The sequence below is a fragment of the Camelus bactrianus genome, chromosome 2 (genome assembly GCF_048773025.1).
Source record: "Camelus bactrianus isolate YW-2024 breed Bactrian camel chromosome 2, ASM4877302v1, whole genome shotgun sequence".
NCBI lineage: Eukaryota > Metazoa > Chordata > Mammalia > Artiodactyla > Camelidae > Camelus > Camelus bactrianus.
In genome coordinates this window covers 96,293,970-96,315,150 of record NC_133540.1, presented here as the reverse complement: position 1 = coordinate 96,315,150, position 21,181 = coordinate 96,293,970, and the positions used below count along the sequence as shown (strand labels likewise).

General features: G+C 36.9%; 1 protein-coding gene across 3 annotated transcripts in view; it reads left to right on the top strand.

Moving 5' to 3' along the window:
• The window catches only part of ABCG2 (ATP binding cassette subfamily G member 2 (JR blood group)), a 124,120-nt gene that overhangs the window by 41,080 nt on the left and 61,859 nt on the right, over positions 1-21,181 (top strand). The window lies entirely within an intron of this gene.

Sequence of the window (21,181 nt, the reverse complement as noted above, 5' to 3'; positions counted from 1 at the left end):
TCTCAGTTTCTCTCCACCCCCAATCCTGTGCCCTAAACCTTACTTAGATAAGACAGGATTCCTGGAGCGGGCTGGAGTTGGGTAGTTCCTTTTTCTGTCATTTAGGCTCTGGTGAAAGAGTTTCTCTTGAGGGCTTTCTTAAGAACAAAATGTTCTGATGTGTTTCAAAATGGTTACTTTTCCTGCAGGAAGCCCAAGGGGATTTTTGTCTGATCTGTCCTGTGAGAACATGGCAGAATTCCAGGAGGTAAAACTCACAAAAGAGAGGAGCCCCTTTGGAATTAATTCACAAACTTGTCTGCTCTGAGCCTCTGGCAATTCGTCAGTTCCTGTTCAGATTCTCCTACCCTGGCCCTGGCTCCCACAGAGGTTTTTGTTTGTGGGTTTCTTCTCCATCAAGTTGTGATTTCTGTATCTGTCCAATTTTAGGAGAAGCAGTTTACCACATGTCATTAATTCTCTGACAGATCTAAGAAAAGCTATTGATTTTCAATGTATTCAGCTGTTTTATTTGTTGTTAGGAAAGAGTGGCGGCTTCCAAGGTCCTTACGTGTCTGATTGAAATTAGGGAGTCTGCCTGAGTGGTTTTAAATGCCAATTTCTGTCCTGTAACAGTGATGGCAAACACATTTTTTTGTTTGTTTCTATGGCTGAATTGGTTGTGAAATGACTAATTGATGCTCAAGCAGCAATAATTGATACTTGGTAGGGTTGGGGAAGGGAAAGTTTCCCCTTATCCCTCTTGAGTTCTTTTGATTGGTCTAATAATTGAATTGATACAAGAAAGGTTAACAGGAAAAAATTTAATTTGCATGCACAGAGGTCTCATAGCAATGGGACCCCTGAAGCAACCAAAGCAGGCTGTTTATATATCATTTTTAAACAAAGAAACAGTTATTTGTGAAGATTTAACAAAACAAAGGAGCTGTGTTTGGGGTAGCAGACTAAAGAAGGTAAAGTTCTATTTATACAGTTTTCTTAGCCTTGAATTCCCTAACTTTGTTGTTAAGGATGCTTTCTACCCTCCTGGTGTAGGGAGGGTACCTGCACATGGGGGATTTATTTCCCACTCTCATAGGGAAAGAGAGACTCAGAGCGATTAAAAAAAATTTTTTTTCACCAGCTTTTTCTCAAGTAACTTTAATTTAAAATAACCGAAATTCCATTGAAGCATATTTTGGAGTGGCCTGTCCTGGGTCCCAAAAGTTCCCTCCCCTGAAACTTCCCTTGAAATTTCGCATATTAAAAATTGAGCTGTTCCATTTCAATGAACAAGTCTCTTAATCTTGATGATACATCAATTCAGGTAGACTCATTTCAGGAGGTGGTGATGCAGTTGGGCTCTCAAAGTTAGGCCTCTGGTGCAGACAGGTATTTAATAAGAGGCATTTCTATGGAGACAACAGAAAAGCAATAGTTAATAATTAGGGCAAATTATAGATCAGTTTTTGAGTTCTGAGGCTGGTCAGCTGAAATTTCTAAATTTCACAGCTGGAGCATCTTTTGTGGTTTGAACGTCTTTGATGTTGTCATCAGATGTTCAGGTAAACATTCTGAGTGGCCCATATAGCAAGAGGCATGAGGAAGATTGTCTAAACATGAGCTATGTGGTGTTTTTCCAAAGTTTATATTAAGACATCCAGCTTCAATATGTAGGACTTCAGGAAAAAGGGCAGTTTTAGTTCTCAATGATTGCAAGATAAATGAGTGGGAGAAAATTAGAAATGTTAGCTTGGAGGGTTGTAGTCAAATATTGGAGGAAACTAGAAAAATTCAGCATCCAGTCCAGTTTTCAGAAAATACAAAACCTCAAAGAAAATTAATAGCCCTAGAATCTAATATCCACAAGTGTGTATTATAGTTTCTACTGAAACAGATTTTTGTCTAAAATCACCCTCATTTTTACCAAAGGTAGCCAAATTAAGACTAATTTGTTGGCAGAATGAGTCTAGATTCAATCAACTTGGCCTGGTTATTTACATAAGTACAGCAAGAATAGCTCTTGGCCGCACAGGCTCTTTTAAATCTACTTCGCTGGAACTTTTTATAATGAATTTCCAGATTGAACTTTTAATAGCCTCTTGAGGCTGAGGAGCCAAGTCAAACATTTGTCATCAAAATTGGCCTGCGACACCTATAGATTTGAGTGAATTCCTCTCTTCTTGAGGTCCCTAAAATATTCTGAGGTTGCTGGGCTTGCTAGGAAGTGACCTTCCTTACTCACTTGGTAAGGCACTGGGAACTGGGTAAGCAAGGTACCAGGCTGGTTTTCCAAGGGGCTTTATTGGTCCATAAAGTCAAAGCTGTCTGGTCATATCTATGTATGCTCTCTCTCAAATATGTTACTCTAGTCAAAACTTTAGTAATACAATCAGTGCTTCCAATTGTGTCCTCTTATAAGGAGAACAAATTCTTATTGAACATATGCAAATAACTATATTGCCAAGAAAAGAAGAATATTCACTGAGAGTTTCTGAATTCTGGAGGGATGAGGCAGGGAGGAAAAGATAAGTGTTTCAATTCTCCTTATAAAGGTATAATTTACCAAATTGTTCTTAATCAGAATTAGCTTGAGAGAAAAGAGAAAAACTTTTCCTGAAATTTGGAGACACCAAACATTAAAAAATCCATTGTTGGTTCTAATCTTAAAGTCATAAAAAATTATAACCATCTTCCTCATTTCATTTAGTCTTATGTAATTCTTATTTTGCTTGATCTTTTGTTAGAAATTTTATGAAGTTATCAGTTTCTCCATTCTGTAAATTCTTATCTAATTCAGTGGTATGACTTGAAAGTCCCCAGAAACTTGTATTCTAGAGTACTTGTTAGCTTCCTTTCTATGAATTTCTCTGAAGATGAAACACATTTGCAGGAAGCTTTTGTAAAAGCATCTGAGTAAAACAATAACTGTTGGTAAATGATAAAAATGTTCGTTATTAAAGACCTCATTCAGTATGGTGGAATTGACAAGGAAATTTGGTTATCTTTGTGACACACATTTTAAGATGATAACTAGAATTGTGACTGATAACATGACATTGGGATATGTCCAAACTTTAGGAATTCCATTTAATTTTTAGAGCATTTATATTAATAACTTTTACCCATACAGTATAACCTAGGAAGGTTATATCATCATTTGACAGTGCTTCCCATATAATTTAACATACCAAATAAACCTAATTAGTTTAAATCTCTCTTTTATGAGAAGAGACTTCATTTAGAATTATGATATTTGGTAAGTTTGTCAAAAATATCAAAAGGGTTTTAAAACACTTGGTCAAGTAGGATCATAGATCACTGTGAAATAATACTTAGTTATCCATGACAAAGATTTTGCAGGCAAATACAGAAAGTTAAATAATTATAAAAGGACTTAGCTCTTTTAATACTGAAAAGACTCAGGTTTTTGTTTTGTTTTCTTTCCCTTTTCTTTTTTTGCTAAGTAATCAGAGAGATGATTAAGACAAAATATAGGATCTTTGTTTTTCTAGACAGACTACATTAAAGGTAGAGAAAATCTTTGTTTATAATTTCTCATTAAAATCAGACCAATGATTTAAAAAAAAGTTGTCCTTTTTAACAGAAAAAACCCAAATTTTAATTTTGTACCAGCTGACTTTTGGTATTAAAATTTATTTACTTAATTAAATTCATTCCAGTCTTAGTCCTAACCATGCAAAAAATTCCAAAGATTCCTTTTTTTACAAACCTATGTCCATTTTAGTTTGCCCCTGTTTTCTTTCCCATTTAGAAATAATCAGCTTTGTTTTAGAATAAAATCACTTTAATTTCTTTCAAAATGTATTTCCATACCTCAAGCCTTTCACCCCAAAACACGTATCTAATTTTTCCATGTATACAAAGATGTTTTCCCTGTTATTTTAGTAGCTTTAATTGCATATGTTAATTAGAATTTTTAGCCCTTAGAAACCTTGATTTCTAGTGAAAACTAAGAAGTAATCCATTATGAACTGTCTGTTACATTAACATTCTTTAGATTAGCAAATTTCATAATTTTTAGAAACATACATTTTCTCAAAGGGAAATTTTTCAGTGTAGCACGGTCACCTTTAGTCTTCTGTAATAAGAAGTCAATATCATTTTTTTCCTACAAGCTGTCTTCCAGATAACTTTAATTCAAAATAATCACTTTGCCATTGAGGCATATTTTGGGGTAGCTTACCCTGGGGCCCCCACAGTAAACAGTCATGAGGCAAGATCAACAGTGTTAAGAGGCTGGCCTCGCTTTTGTGGGCCTGATCACTTGGTCTTTTCAGTGTACTTGTGCTGTTGGGCTTCTAGTTGGTGATTCATGATAATTGAAGTCAAGAAACTGAGATATGAATCAGAATGATAATTAATTGATTTTGTTACAGGACATTCCTTTTCATGACTGAGTTACTCAAGTCACCTAAACAGGCACTTCCAGGTATCAGAGTATATATTTGAGAGCATTTTCATCCAAGTAATGGAAAATGCTTGTGTGAGCTGTTTCAACCCAGAACAGAGAAAAAACTCTTTAGGGACGGGAAGTTTCATGTTGCCCAGATCCAGTGTTAAAAGTGTAGTTAATATCCTCAAACTCTCATAATTGTGACTGGTAATAATAAAGACACCATTTATGGGGTGATTCTTCTGTGCCAGGAACTGTGCTAAGCCCTTAATCCTCACAGAATCTTCAGAGACAAAGATGACTACACTTTGGTAGATTAGGAAGGTTAAATGATTTAGTCAAGATCATCACACAGTTAGTAAAACCCAGATGCAGGATTCAAGTGCAGTCTTCTCTGAGCCCACCATCCACCAAATGGACTCTCAACAATTCTTGGACTGTTCTTTAGTTTTTATCTGGACCAAATCCTTTGTGTTAACATATTCGTTTTTCTGATAGGTTACTGTAAGCTAGTTACAGATGATTCAGCTTTAGCTTTGGCCAGTTAATAAAAGTAATTGTGAAAATTTACCCATGAAATTTTATAACCTATTGTAAAAATTAATAAAGTGAAACCTCACTAAATGAAGTTGGGAGGCCAGAGTGGGGAGCCCTGGTGCAGTACAACCCCACATCTACTACAGGAAGAACTGTCAGTTACAGAGCCCAAAAGAAGAATCATCAACAGAAAAGAATCATCAGTTACAGGCTCCAGCAGGAAAAGGTATACATTGCATGGCCTATAAGAAATCCACTACCCTAGCAACTCAGCCAATGAGAAACCACCATCACCCCAAACTCTGACTTTTCTCCAAAGGACTCATTCAAAAGAACCTCTCCTGACTACTCCTGTTTTCTGTATAAAATAATGTTCCTCTGCTTTGCTCGTTGGACTTGCCTATGGTTTTTGCCATGGCTTGCTTGTCCTGAATTGTAATTCTCTGCTATTCCCCAGATAAACCCATTTTTGCCAATGAAATAACTGACTTATTTCTAAGGTCAACACTAGAGTGTTTTAAACATATAAAATAAATATAGAGAATATTGTAATAAATAATTATGTACCCACTGTGAGGATTTTTAGACATTAGCATCAGTCTGTTCTCTACAAAGAAATTCTTTTCAAATATAAATCAAGTCAAGTCAGTTTTCTTCTCAAAACCTCCATTGGCTTTCTACGTCTAAATAAAAGCTCAAAGTACCAATCAATGAGCCACCAGGCCCTACACCATCTGCCTCCCCATTAGTGCTCACCCCATCTCCTTCCATTCTCCCTCCCGTTACTGATACCTTAGCCAATTTACCTTGCTGTGCCTTGAAGATTCCAAGCACTTCCAATCTCAGAGCTTTGGGTCTACGGCTCCCTCTGTACCATTACTCTGATCTCAGTATACTCATTAGAATTACGTTCAGTGGTAAGATAGTGATATAAAACAATGTAGATGTTTATCTCTCATGTTCAGGAAATCCAGAGGTAGGCATTGCAGAGGTAGTATAACAATTCCATGGTTTCAAGAACTCTCATTCTTTCTATGTTGTTGCTTTGTCATACATGGCTTCTATTCCCAGTCATCTCGCTGTCCAAGATAGCCACAGGAATGCCAGTCACACTTGGATTTCCAGCCAACAGGGAAAAAGGAAGTGGGAAAGAGCACTCTATGTTTCTATGAAATGTGGGGTAAAGGAGGAAATGGAACACCTGATTTTTAAAAATGTTTTACAAAGTTAAACCTTTGCTGTCTAAATAAAATCTCATCTACCTTTGTGGGAGCCTTGAGAGCAATAATAAACTAAATAAATTCTTTTAAACTGAAAAACTGTAAAAATATAGTTAAGCTTGATCTTTTTGTACCACCTGTGGCCCAAGAGAGTTGTTTTTTTTTTTCCTGTTTTAAAACAGAAACATTTTTTAAAATTAAAAGTAAATAACAAATCCAATGTATTAAAAATATATTTATTATTTATATGTTAAAATTTATACATTTAATTGTTAGGAAGTGAATCAATAAAACTACTATTTTTGAAGAACAGAAAAGTGTTGTGGAAAGGGTTTATTACAGTTGCAAAAACCCTCTGGAATGAATTTAATTTCTGCATTTGGTTGTACTGTATTGAGAAAAATCTGATTAACAGACTAGTAATTGGAGATGATTTCAGGTTTTTGTATTGCTTTGTTCATCTTACAATTTTATGATTTTCTCTTATTAAACAGATGACAGGAGAAGATTTACTCTGAGATACGTATACAAATGACACAAGTCAACACATAGGCTTTCAATTTGGTAGATAGTACATGAGAGGGCACAGTAGTAAGTATGTTTTTATACAATTTCTTTAATGTTTTAAATAAATAAATAAATACATATATATATTTAAAATGAACTATTGTAATTTTTAAAAACTGCTTTATTGACATTTAGATACCATACATTTTAAGTGTACAATTCAGTGAATTTTAGAAAATTTATAGAGCAGTGTAAGCATTACTGATCCAATTTTAGAACCTTTCTATCACCTCAAAAAGCTCACAGCAGACCTATGCTTAGTGGGTGGATTGGAACACCTGCACCTCCTCCCTCTTATTTCCTGGCCTTCCAGCTGAGAAGAGTAGATGGTCAGGAGGCTGGTGTGTTAATGCCTTTGTAAAAATACCTGAGATCTCTGTTTCTGTAGAGTCTCTGAATATAGCTGTAGAACTTGTAATGAATGATAAAAATTAAGTGATTTTGTCCTTGAGGGGCCTGTGAGCTGACTCATTTTATGTACGATATCATAGTACATAATTGGTATTGAAGTGTGTTATGTTTTGAATTGGAATGTTCGTAGGGTGTCAGAGGACAATTCTTCTGCTGTCTAGAGTTTTCACTGTATAATGATATCTTGTTGATTGGCAAGTTGCAGATGACTTTTTCTGTGGCCTTGGATGCCTACCAGAAGGGAGACATAAAATTCCCAACAAAATTGAGGGCACACTTGCTGGATACAATACTTGAAATTATGTAAGTGGGTTCACTACACAGTATATAGTCAAAGAGCTGCTGTCTTTCACACACTTTCTTTGTTTCTGAGAGAACATTTGCAGCTCCCACAAAACTGCTGTGAACACTACACAGGACTTTTCCCCACCTGCTTTTGACAGATTGACTCCATGGGGTTTAAAATGCCCTTTTTTTTTTCTGGATCTGATAAGGTGACGATGTTCTTTTGAAAAAATACAGGTGAGACTTCTCTGGTGGACTAAGCAGGTATGGAACAGACCCTAGGGAAGAGGAGCAGACCTCACTGATAAAGTGATGACAAGGGACAGTCAATTACAGTGAAATGTACTGTTTCTACATAAGTTGGAGGGAAGTGATACAAAGGATGGGTTTGGGCAAAAGTCCAATGAGACTAGAGAGGCTTCTTCCTTGACTAGCAAATGAGGTCGCCCTGCTAGTTGTGCAGGAGAGCTAGGAGCGATCACACAGTTCCCCATGGCTGCCCCTTTTGCTGAAACAGGAGAAGGACCAAGAGAACCAAAGTCCCCTTGCTGAGATCTGTGCAGTTTGGACTGTTGTTTACCTAATACATTCAGCATCATCTCCTACCTAGCCTTTCTCCTTTCAAGGAGAAGCCAGCCTAGGACAAGGGTTAAGGCTCCTCCTTTTCTAACTGGAACTGGAGGATTTATGCACTGGTCGAAGTGTGTTGGGAACTTGATTGCACTTAAAGTTGTCAAACCTGTCAGTCCTTAGGGACAGTGGAGCACAAGTCAACATGGTTCCTGGAACCTCCTCCCCACTGGCATAGTCAAAAATTTATGTTGGGTGTGGAAACAAATCTCTAATTGGACTATGGACTGATTCAAGTATACAGCTGGGCTCTTTTGAGCCAATTACACAAAATATTGTAACTGATAACTGCTGAATCACTATAGGAAGAGTTGTGTTAAGAAAAAATTCTTCTTGCCTATTTGCATTCATTCCTCTTTCCTACCTCAAGCACTAAACTACTTTCTGACTCTGTAGCTTTGCTTTCTCTGGGCACATCATTAAGTTGAATCTTACAGTCTTTCTGTCCTGCTTCCTTTGCTTAGCATATTTTTGAAGTTTGCCCATCATATAGCATGAATTATTAGTATTTATTGCTGAACAGTATTGTTGAGCTGTATGGATATACCCATCTTTGTTTATCTACTCACCCAGTTGATGCACATTCATGCTGTTGCTAAGTTTTCGTTATTATGGATAATACCACATTTGCGTACAGGCCTTTGTGTGGATATCTGTTATTATTTCTCTTAGATTCCTGGGACTGAATTTCTTGAGTCATATGGTAAATTTATGTTTAACTTTTATTTATTTATTCATTCATTCATTCTTTATTTATATTAAGGTATGGTTGATTTATGTTTAACTTTTAAAGAAACTGCCACACTAGTTTTCCAAAGTAATTGCACCACTTTACATTCCCACCAGCAATGTGTGAGGACTACAGTTTCTTCAAATTCTCGTACCAACACTTGTTATTGTGTCTTTTTGATTATAGCCATTCTAGTGGTGTAAACTGGTATCTCATTATGATATAAGTAAGCAGGTATAAAATTAAGGGCTAAGTACTCTAACATATTTTGTAAGTAGTTATATGGTTTAATATAAAAATAATACCATGAAGCCAAAAGCTAAGTTTATCACCACTAGACCTGCCTTACAACAAATGTTAAAAGGAGCACTTCTACCTGAAAAGGCAAAGGTACATGAAACTTTGGGTAAGGTGATAAATAGACAAAATCAGAAAATTGTAACTCTGTATCAGAGTAGGTTGTTAACACTTACTATAGTGTAAAGGTTAAGGGGGAAAAAAGCATTAAAAATAACTATAGCTACTTAATTTGGTGATGAACTCACAACATAAAAAAGGATAATTTGTGATAACAAAAACATAAAAGGGGAAGAAGAAAAAGATGGAATCTGTATAGGCAAATGAAGGTAAGATGCTATCAGCTGAAAAGGATCCTTTTATCTATGAGACATTTTATACAAAACTCATGGTAACTACAAAACAAAAATCTGGAGCAGAGACACAAAACATTAAAAAAAATAGGAAACTGAGAAAAATATCACTGAAGGCCACCAAAGTAAAATGGCAGACAAAAACAAGGAAAAAGAAACAATGGAGATATAGAGCAAGCAGAAAACAAAAGATAAAATGGCAGTAATAAGTGCGCATATATCAATAATCACCCTAAATATAAATGGAATGAATTCACCAATCAAAAGACATAGAGTGGCTAGATGGATGAAAGAATGAGACCCAAATATATGCTGCCTCTATGAGACTCATCTCAGCTCTAAAGACAAACATAGGCTCAGAGTGAAATGTTGGAAGATGACCCTACAAGCAAATGGCGGCCAAAAGAAAGCAGATGTAGTCATTCTCACATCAGTCAAAATAGACTTCAAGCCAAAAATAGTAACAGGAGACAAAGATGGACATTATATAATGATCAATCATAGGGAGAGGAGTGGAGGGAGGGGCAAATAGGTGAAAGTGACTAAGAGGTGCAAACTACTGGGTATAAAATAAATAAAGTACAAGGATGTAATGTACAGCACAGGGAATATCATCAGTATTTTATAATAACTTTGTATGGAGCATAATCTCTAAAAATATCAAATTACCATGTCAAACATCTGAAACTAATATAATATTGTAAGTTGACTATACTTCAAGAAAAATGTTTTTAAAAATATATAGGAACTATCTATGTACTATTACTTCCTTAATGTCTAAAAGGACCAAATAAAATAAATCATTTTATAATTAAAAAAAACCCAAAATATTGCAGTACTAGCATAAGAATCAACATATAGACCAATGGAAATGGACTACAGATCCCAGGAATAAACACTTGTATATATGGTCAATTGATTTTCAGAAAAAGTACCAAGATCATTCAATGGGAAAAGGACAGTCTTTTCAAGAAATGATATTGGGTCCCTGCTTTCAAACTATACTGTAAAGCTATAATAATCAAATCAGCATGGTACTGGCTAGAAAACAAACACATGGATTAGTGGAAAAGAATAGAGAGCCCAGAAATAAACCCAGAAATAAATATAGTCACTTTTAATCTATATTAAAGGGGTCAAGAATATACAATGAAGAAAAGACAGTCTCTTCAATAACTGGTGTTGGGAAAACTGGACAGCTACATGCAAAAGAATTAATCTGGACTCCTTACTCATCCCACATACAAAAATAAACTCAAAATAGATTAAAGAGTTTAAATTTAAGACCTGAAACTATAAAACTCCTAGAAGAAAATAGACGATATACCCTTTGACATCAGTCTTAACGATATTTTTTTGGATCTGTCTCCTCAGGCTTGGGAGACAAAAGTAAAAATAAACAAATGAGACCACATCAAACTAAAAAGCTTTTGCATAACAAAATCTCAACAAAATGAAAACCCTGATTAAAAATGGGCAGAGAACCGAATAGACTTTAAAAAAAAAAAAAGACGTACAAATGGCCAACAGATGAGGAATGTAAATCAAAATCACAATGAGATACTATCTGTCAGAATGGCTATCATCAAAAAGACAAGTAATAAGTATTGACGAGGCTGTGGAGGAAAGGGAACCCTTGTGCACTGTTAGTGTCAATGTAAATTAATGTGGGCGCTATGGAAAACAATATGGAAGTTCCTCAAAAATTAAAAATAGAATTACCAGAGGATTCAGTAATTCCACTTATAGGTATTTACCTGAAGAAAATAAAAACACTAATCTGAAAAGATGTATGCACACCAATGTTCACAGCGGCATTATTTACAGTAGCGAAGATATGGAAGCAACCTAAGTGTTCATCGATAGATGATTAGATAAAGAAGATGTGGAATATATATATACAGGGAACTATTACTCAGCCACAAAAAAAGAAATCTTGTCATTTGCAACAACATCAATGAATTGAGAGGGTATTAGGCTAAATGAAATAAATCAGACAGAGATAGACAAATACTGTATATCTCTCTTACATGTGGAATCTAAAAAAAAAAACAAACAAAACAATGAAAAAGTACTCATAGAGAACAAAGGAGTGGTTGGCAGAGGCAGGGGTAGAAATAGGTGAAGGGGATTAAGAGGTTACAAACCTCCAGTTACAAAATAAATAAGCCACAGGGATGTAGTATACACATAAGGAGTATGGTCAATAATATTGTAGTTACTTTGTATGGGGACAGATGGTTACTAGGCTTATAGTGGTGATCATTTCATAATGTATGCAAATGTCAAATCACTATGTAGTACACCTGAAACTAACATAATGTTGTATATCAACTATATTTAAATTTAAAGAAATAAAATTTTTTAAAACATAAAAAACATGTTGGTGTTGGGAAAACTGTATACTTACATGTAAAAGAATGATTTTAGAAACCTTTATTTACACCATAGACAGAAAACTAACTCAAAATGGATAAAAGGCCTAAACCTGAGAGGTAAAATTATGAAAGTCTTAGAAAGAAATGTAGGGAGAAAGCAGTATGACAATGGATTTGCAATGATTTCTTTGATACGGCACTGTTGCTTCTTTTACGGTGTGCTTCCCCTCCTTCGCTATGACCACTGCGTGCCAACAGCAACCCTCAGACATTTTCAAACATCCTCTTTGGGGAGGCATGTATTGCCCTTACTTGAAACCACTACGAAATTGAAAAAAAGTTTTTGTGTGATGTTTACAGCATATTTTCAGAGATGGGAGACAAAAACATCATCTAGTAGGGTATCTTTTCTGACCACTATCCTTAACATAGAAAGTTAAATTGGCTAATTAACACTTTGGGAATGTCACTTACTTAAAATTTCTCTCTTTTTTTTTCCCATAAGAATAATACTTCTCATTTCAAATGATTGAGACTGTGCAGAAATTCTTAAAAAGTGGATAATAATAATAATTCACATTTGTGCTTCATGTTTGGCAAAAATAAACCTCTCTGATTTAATTTGAGGCCATAATAAATATGTGGAGGTTGCCCACATGGGTGTTAGTTTCCATTTAAAAGGTGTCAATTGGTTTCCTGCTATGAAAGATGAGAATGACTCACATTTCTTTCTACCTCCTTTCAACACCCGCCTTAGTTTTTATTATTTGTAATTTTTTATGTTTATAATATTTACATTATGTTTATAAACATAATTTCCACAGTATTATTTTCTATATAAATGTATTAATGCATATTGCCAATCTTTTTACTTACTTCTTCCTACAGTTCTTTATTTTTCTCTCTGTTAATTAGCTGGAGTTTATTGTTAAGTGGTTTTTTTTTCTACCTAGTGTTCATAGAGGTTATCTGTTCTGATTTCTTTCATGGTCAAGGATATTTGCCGTTACTTGGCACTGATGATGAGGCCCATAGAGAAATACTGTGACTCCAAGGAAATTAGGTATAGGATAAGTATATTTCATTATTAGGGAAGGTGTGACATTTAAAATTAAATTTAGTTTAAACTTTGTAGAGTACTCTTTGATTTACTTATTATAAGTGTCCCATAAAAAGGAAGTAAACAGCTTAAATTGATAGTTTGTGAAAGATGACATATGAGATAAATATGAAAATTAATTATCAAGATAGAATCTATATCTTTGGACATAGAAAATATTTATGAAATACATATAAAAATATTTGTGAGTAAAATTATTTGCTCTCTGAAATTTGTTTCAAAATGATCTGTGGGCAAGGGGGATAAAGGGGGAGTATCAGTGAAACAAAGATTGGCCACTCACTGATCAGCACAGAGGTGTTCTTCATACTGTTCTTTCTGCTTATGTTTGGAAATTCCCATAATAACAAGAGAAAGTGAAGAAAATGACAGGCGTATTTGAGGACTTCTGTTTTCATCAGTATTGCAACATTAGAGACCCTGAAACTACCCAGCTACATAATATCTAAATATGCTTGATAAAATATTAAAACCACTCTTAAATGATTGATGAGTCCACTAAGATCCGAATGGAGTAGAGGCTAGGCAGGAAAACTTAAGTTTTAAAGCCGGAAACCCTGAGGCCTACAGTCATCTTTATTGAGACTCTGAACTGCATTGCACAAAGGGGACAGGGACAAAGCCTGAAGTCACATAAAATGGAAGCGTAATGCCTGGACCCAGGAGAGAAGCACCCTCAGGAAGGGTGAACTTGAAAGGAAACCCACCCTGCCAAGGTGGACCATAAGAACACATTTCTGTCTTGGGCTGGGCTATGAATGGACATTTAAAAAAAGGAGTTAAGAAAAAGCCTCCCCTGAGAACTTGTAGCCACTGGCCAGATCTCATGTAGTTTGGGACCCAGTCCACATTCTTTGCATGATCCAAAAACACAAGCCTATAATTTAAAGGGTATCAGGATAGGTAATATTCCCAGGTATCTAGGAGAAGCAAAAACAGACTTTCCCAGGGGAGCATACCCTCAGCCAGGCCTTAAAGAATTCGCAGAGACAACCAACAAGAAACTTACAGTAAAAAGTTATAAAACAGAAATCAAGCAAGTCAGAGATAACAGAATCAGAACCACAGAGAGCTTAGGTTTTATAACTAATTATCAAAATTTAAAAAATAATTCTACTTGAAATATTTTCAGATGTAAAAATGGGCATTGAAAACAGGAGTGAGAATAAGAGACTCTCATGATGAGGCCAATTTGAAGAACAAAATACTACTTTTACAAATAAAAAAAAACTTACTGAAATTAAGAATTCAAATGGATAGAAGGTTAAATGAAAGATTAATATAATTGTGTAGAGAATGAGTGACCCAGAAGATGTATGTATCTGAGGAAACTATCCAAGGTCTAGCCATAGGGAGGTAAAGCTGTGGGAATATGTAAGGAGGGTTAAGAGGCATGGTGGAGCAGGAAGAAGGCCTGTCAAACTGTATGTGTGTCTTCCTGTTTCCTACAAATGGAGCAGCCCGTTGGCTGCATCCCTCACCAAAACTTAGCAGCACTTTTATTTTTTTAATTAAAAAAATTTTACAATTAACATGGTTTATTTCATTATCAGTCTTACAAATGGCTGAAGTTGGGCATGCCCAGGATTGTAGCTTGAATGTCACACTTTTGTTAGAAACAATCTAATTTGGGAAGCCGTGTTACTGAGCAGAGAGCAGTGGAAATGCAGGGTTATCCAGCAATGTTAGAGACTGTTCCAGAGGCAGCAGGTGAGACCAGGTACTTCACAGCCAGAGGTCCACTCCAGGGGCTCTCGTCCACTGCCCACCTTCAAGGAAGCCCAGAAGCCTCTAGGGGCACCAGGGAGGCACAATGGGCTGGAGGAGCTTCACGGCCCATGTGCTGTGTCTCTGCCTCAGCATGGCCATCCACACCACACAGCCACACATCCCTACGCAGAGTGGGGCAGCACTGTCTCCCACTACCTCCACCCTTTTATAAGGGGGCAGCCCCATCCCTGCCCTGGATTTCAGAGAGTCTGGCTCCAGTCCCCAGCTTCATGTAGTTTGAGCTCCCTTTGAGGCAGGAAGGAAAGGGGCAGGACATAATTAAAGGGATGACACAGCAATTAACACCAAAGTGGCAGAAAATTCAACTCCCAGTAGGCCTTGAGACCCAGGATGGCAGGAGATTGGACTTCCAGTAGTAGAGTGTGAGGGAAGGGACATAAAGGCACTTAGAACACTGCCTGGCAAGTAGCAAATACTCAAGAAATATTCGCCGTTATTATTAGCTTTGGATAAAAATTATGTTTTCCAAATATACAGTAATTAATTTTTATCTTTATTCAACCTTGTGACATAGATATTATCACCCTTAATTTGAGGTAGGAAATTGAGGCACCAAAGGGTCAAATAACAAAAACTATAGAGGTGAGAGGAATGTTGGGTACATCTACATTGGCTTACAGCTTTGTTACACATAGAATAATTAATGTGTGTTTCTTGGTCTGATATGAGCAATGACATAGGGAAGACTAAAATGTAACTGAGGGTGTAGCTATAAGTTTTTGGCTTTGTTGACATCATCTATTATAATATAGAGCGTGACAGCCAGATGAGAAAAAATTCTAAGGCATTATATAAAGAATCATGTGTCATTTAATGCTCATTACACTTTAGCTTCAGCTGACCCCACAAATGAACTCTTATCTCTACAGGCAATAAAATGTTAATAGTAGTCAGTAATGTATCTTATGAAAGAGGTGAAGCCCTCTTCCATTTTTACATAGCAGATTCATGTAAGGGTGGATAAGCCCCGGAATTAAATAAGGTAAACTCACTTTTATTACTTGGTCGATAAATATTTATCGAGAGTCTGTTGTGTTCAAGGCCCTGAGCGAGGCAACATTAAGGAAATACACGGGAGGTAAAAGACATACTTTCTAGCAACATAATTCCCATTAATGACACCACAAGGTGTTCAGCTTCTCAGTTTTCAGATCTTAAAGTCCGCTCTGGCTTCTTTGTCTCTCACGTTCAATGTTCTATCCATTACCAAGACTGTAAATTCTTCCTTTACCATGTTTCCTTCATGTCCCTTCCCTCACAAATTTTTTCCACCATTGCTCTAGTTCAGTCTTCATTATTTTCATTTTGAGATTTCCTACATCCCCCCATCCATTCTTTACGTGAACAAATTAATCTCTCTAAAACACAACTTTGATAATGTCATCCCAACACTAACCTTTCAGTGATTTCTCACTCTCAGGGTATGTCTAAACACCTTGATTTGGCCTTTGAGTCCTCCACAATTTGACCCTAGAAGGTTTTCTCACATTTCTGTTAGTATGTTATCAAGAATACAGGCTTTGAGCTGCTTCTTGGTGGAGAGGGTCCATGAACAAATGTTGTATACATGTTTTGCAATGATGAAACCTACTTAATCAACTTGTTTTAATCTAGTATCTTCCCATCTTTCTTTTCCATGTAACACATGTCCATAAAGTCCTTTGTTTAAGTAAACTTATAGATTGCAGTATAACATACATATGGAAAAAGTAAAGAAAATCTAAGTAAACAATTTGATGGATATTTACAAAGTGAACACACCCGTATATCTGCCACCCAGACCTACATATATTTGTTTATTGTCAGTATCCCAGAAGTCTCCCTTATGCTCCACCCCTGTCATTGTCCCTTCCAAAGGTCACTACTCTTCTGACTTCTATCACTATACATGAGTTTTGTCTGGTTTTTTTTCTGTCTTGTTTGTTTTTATTGAGATATAGTTGACATAGAACAAACACACATACATACACACACATATATTTATATATATATTTGATCTGGGTGACAGATATACAAATGTGTTTATTTTGTAAATATACATCAGGCAGTTTACTTAGATTTTCTGTACTTCTTCTGTGTATGTATTATACCTCAATTAAAAAGTTTACTCAAACAAAAGACTTTATGGATGTGTGACATTTAGTTTGGTAGACTCAACATTTAACTTTGCAGTCTGTTTTGCAGGGACAAATGTTACATCCTCTGCCCCACTTAATGAGTCTGCAGAATAATTATCAGTACCTAATTATATACATTCTTCCCCTGCTATGTCGTTTTTTAGAGCTTGACTGCCTCTGTGAACTTTATAACCAAACGAATTCTTTATTTGGTGTCTTGCCTGCTATAGAAAGAAAATTATATGAATCAAGGTGGTCTGGCTCCACATCTGGCCTCAACCACCTCCACCACCCCTGCCACAGACACACGCACACACATACACACATTATCTGTCTCTCTCTGTATTAATGCCAGCTTCTCTTCTTTTCTCTGTATCTATAAAAGACTCTGACAGCTGGTTTTCAGTATCTCTCTTCTCTCCAAGGTGGTCACTGCCTTGGCAGAGTCTGTGTTTATGTAGATGATCAACCCATCACCCTATCCTTCTGTGTTCTTTGATCTTCTCAACTTAACATTCAGATTCTAAACATCCCCTTGTTCCTCAGAGCCCAAGATTTCAGTTCATCCACTGATTATTTAACCAAACACTAGTCTAGGTACTGCTTTGAGGAACTTTACAGTTGTAATGAAAGTCCCAAATGAGTTCACTCCAAAATAGTGAGATTATTGAGATGAACCTGATGTAATCACACTTTGAACAGAGGAAGGGGAAGTCGGAGAGATTTGAAGTTTGAGAAGGACCTGCTTTGAAGGAATCCCAGAGAAGGAATGTGGGCAGCCTTCAGGAGCTGGTTGGCCATCAGCCTCAGTCCTAAACTGCAAAGACCTCAGTCCTAAAACTGCAAGGAACTGGATTCTGCTAACAACGTGTCCTTGGAAACAGATTCTTCAGATAAGAGCCTTAAGATAAGAGCCCAACTGGCTGATACTTTGATTTGGCGCCGTGATACCCAGAGCAGAGCCTAGCCCACCTAGATTCCTGACCTCCAGAATTGTGAAATAAGAAATGAGTTTGATACAACATTGTAAACTGACTATACTTAAATAGAAAAAAAAAAAAAGAAATCAGTATTGTTTTAAGATGCTAAATTGATGGAAAGTTTTCACTCAGCAATAGAAGACAAATATACCTTCTTTCCATTTCCATGATCCTACTGTCACATTCAAACCATGGGACCTTGTCAAAACCTGGAATGCCAATATTAAATGCCAGTTTCTTGTTCAGTAACTTCATGCTCCTGTTTCAGCTTTTCAGCCTCCAAGTGACTGACCCCTCTAAACCCCCCCTTCTACCTGTCTCTTCCTGGCTTCACTTTCCTGTGATGAATCACTTCACCTACTTATCTCTTGCTCCATTTTTCTATTGCTTTACCTACCCAGCAAAACCACATCCTAGAATTTATTCATCCTTCTAACCTTCTCTATCGTCACTTCTTTGTGTTTGGGAAAACCATGCCCATTTGTGGCTTTGATGCCATCACATTTATAGAATCCAATCTTAGGGGTCCTTGGTGTTGCCATGCAATGTCTTTCTCTCTAGGTCCCTTATTAGAGTTAGAGGAAAAGCTTTTCCTCTACCAATTTAGGTGCAGGAAAAACAGATGTGGGGCATAATGAGGGCTGTGTCCCAGGTCTCAGTGAAGCCCCTGGGATGTGCCCTGCCAGATATGGGTCCTTGGCTTCGCACAGGAAAGGATTCAAGAGCGAGCCACAGTTGAGTAAAGGTAGATTTATTTAGAGAGATACATACCACATAGAGTGTAAGGCAAGAGAAAGGCCATGAGGTGTGGGGGTTGGGTGCTCAGGTTAAAGTAAAAGTAGGTACACACTCCATAGACAGAGTGCGGGCCATCTCCAAAGAGATGAGGCGGCCACGAGGCGTGGTGTTGCCAGTTTTTATGGGCTCAGTAGCTTCACATGCCTACAAATGGGAAGACTATTCCAACTACCCTTGGGAAAGGGGCAGGGATTCCCAGGAACTGGGCCACGGCCCACTCTTTGACCTTTCGTGGCTAGCCTTGTGACTGTCATGGTGCCTGTAGGCATGGTATTTATCATGCTAATATGTTAAGATGAGTATATAATGAAGCTCAAGGTCTACTAGAAGTCAAACCTCCAGCCATCTCAATCTTCAAGGCCTAGTGGGAGTTGAATCTTCTACCATTTTGGTGTTAATTGCTGTCATTCCTTGAATAACTGTGCCCTGCTCCCTTCACTTCTGTCTCAATTATACCAGGTAACCACTTTCCTTTCTTATGGCTTGTCCTCTTGGCATGCACACATATTCTGGCCTGTCTAATTTAAACCAAATAAGAAATATTTTCTCTGAACCCCAAGATAGCCTTTAGGTATACTCCTTCCTGGAGACCTTTGGTAAGAATTGTCTGTACTATGTTTCCATTCCTTCATTTACTCGTCAGTGCTCGTAATGGCTCAGGCCATTACCACTGACCAGTCTCTCACTGCGCTGATCAAAGGCCCCTGGTAGCTGTAAGCAGAGCTGTGGGAGATCATGGTGCATACAGTCTCTTGCACTGCTTTTTATTTGCTTCAACTTGGAGTGGTAGTGAAAATAAGTATACTGGGATCCAATATAGATATTACATACATAACCCAAATGCCTCCAGGCCTATAATAAACCCTGCCCTGAAACCTGGACTTGCCAGGGGGAAATTGGCCAGGGAACAGACTGGGTCCTTACCGGTCCTTACCTGGCACTTGGTGGCCAGGCAGGCAAATAGAGAACTCAGGGCATCTGGGAGAGGCTTGGAGGATATCAAAAATCCTATGAGAAGGATGAAGAGAGTTTCTCTTAGGTCCATAGGAGAGCTTTGATAGTAGGTTGCCTGATTGTTGGAGTTACAGGCTCAGGAAGTTTGTTCCTTTAATAAGAAGATTGTTTTTGATTTTGCTTTGGTTGCCATTCTGTATAATAAATCATATCCTTTATTAACACTAAACAAATTTGTAACCATCTGTTGCTGACATTTCATCAAGGACTGATACCCCTGTGAAAACCATACAAGCAAGCCCCTCACTAGTATGGTTCTGGGAAAGGAGAATTACATCTCCCACCCCCCACCCCCAAAGTCTCCTAGTTATTTTTGGAGTTTTCAAAAATGAGGCTCAAGTGATTTCATGAGTGAGTCTGTTGGCTCCCTTTACCTGAAGGCATCTTTTTGATTTGTCTAGTTATGTCCATGTGCACTGCCTACAAAAGCACATGGTGACACCTCACCCCTTCCAGTGCCCATTTAAGATCTCTAGTGTGTGTATCAAGGGTGTGGACCCTAGATGGCCCTAAGGCTTTTGTTTAAGATCCTAAAGAAATCCTAATTTTGATAATTGATTGCAAGGCACATAAAACATGACAGTGACTTCAACCAGCCTGGAGATAGTCCAGCAGATCAGTGATATCATCAGAGATCCACACTCTGTTTATTATTCTGCCATCTAAGAAATTAATAGAAAGAGTTGGGGAAAAGCCTTACATGGAAAATTTACAATTAAACCACAAATGATCATGAAACATTAAAAAAAGCTCACTCTTGCTAAGTCAGAGAACTATAAACTAAAACACTGATGTGCCATTTGTTCCCTATCAAATTAAAAAAATTAAAATTATTATCTTATCCAATATTTGTCAGAATTTAGGGGAACAGGCAATCTTTTAAATTGTTAGGAGGTTGAATTTGGCAGAAAGTTTTTGTGGGAAATTAGTTATGTGTATTAAAGTTTTTAAAATGAGCATACCTTTTGCCTCAGGATTCCTGGTCTGGAATTTATTTGGGTATGTGCAATAACAGCTCCAAGGGTGTTTTGTGAATAATAGAAAGATTGGTTAAATTACGGCACATAACAAACGACTGAATACCATGCAGCCATTAAATATAAAATTGTAAAAAGATACTGAATCATAGGGAGCCATGTTTGCAATATAGCGGTTTTAGAAAATAATAATAGCTACCAATCTATTGACTGCTAACCAGTGATAATGACTTCTTTACACACATTTCAGTACTTAACACACATTATCTTATTTCATCTTTTCTACCCTGAGAGATTGTTTCCCCTGATTACCAATAACCACCTAAAGACAAACTAACTAGTTCAAGTTCAAGTCTCCAGGGTTGGGGAGAACCAGGATTCAAACATAGGCTATCTGACTCCAGAGATGATGACTTTCATCCTTGTACTTTGTATGTAAGCCCATTTTTGTTTTTTGAGGAAATATGTGTGCATAGAAAAAGACTAAAAGCAGATGGTATGTGGCTGATGGGTTACAGGCAATTTTAATTTTTTTCTTGCTTGGTATGTAATGAGAGAGAGATAAAAAAAGTTTAGTTAA